Raw genomic sequence first — 603 nt, 5'->3', positions numbered from 1 at the left:
GATGTCGATAGTCTCGCCTTTCTCAGCCTTCATGTTTCCCGCATATCTATCTTGGGAGTCTGGTTACCTCTGTTACTGAGAGTCTGAGGATGCAGGGGTCAGGGGATTTGCATTTGAGCCTGACAGTGTGCAAGCAGGTTTTGACAGTGAGGTTGAGACTAAAAGACTATATGAAATTGTATTCTGGTGAGACTTTGTTAGGGAAAATGAACATTTATGAAACGCTGTTTGTAAAACGGGTTGTGAGAGTGTTGAATTGGTTTCTGGGGCTTGATGTGTATTTATGTGGCTATGTAACCTCGTAAGGCTCCGAATCTCATCCCGGCCCCAGCCAGGGGGAGGCAGTATCCCTAGGCCTTTGCTTAATTCCAAACCGGAATAACCTGTTGCGGGATTTCAAGCTCCCGCAGTTGCTGGTTGGCGTCTCACCAGCGGCGCGCGGATCCTCGCCTGGTAGTCGCGCGCCCAGCGCTTGACAGGAAAGCAGTCACGTGGCAGCCGCAAAGCACTGCTTTGCGACCTCGATGACAGGCAAAATGTGCGACAGCCGTGGCGCCGGCCAACCAGGGGCGGAGGCGGCGGCCAGGGAGGAAGCGGAGGAGG

The sequence above is a fragment of the Crocuta crocuta genome, unplaced genomic scaffold (assembly GCF_008692635.1).
Source record: "Crocuta crocuta isolate KB4526 unplaced genomic scaffold, BGI_CrCroc_1.0 scaffold168, whole genome shotgun sequence".
Taxonomy (NCBI): domain Eukaryota; kingdom Metazoa; phylum Chordata; class Mammalia; order Carnivora; family Hyaenidae; genus Crocuta; species Crocuta crocuta.
This window is presented reverse-complemented; position numbering follows the sequence as displayed.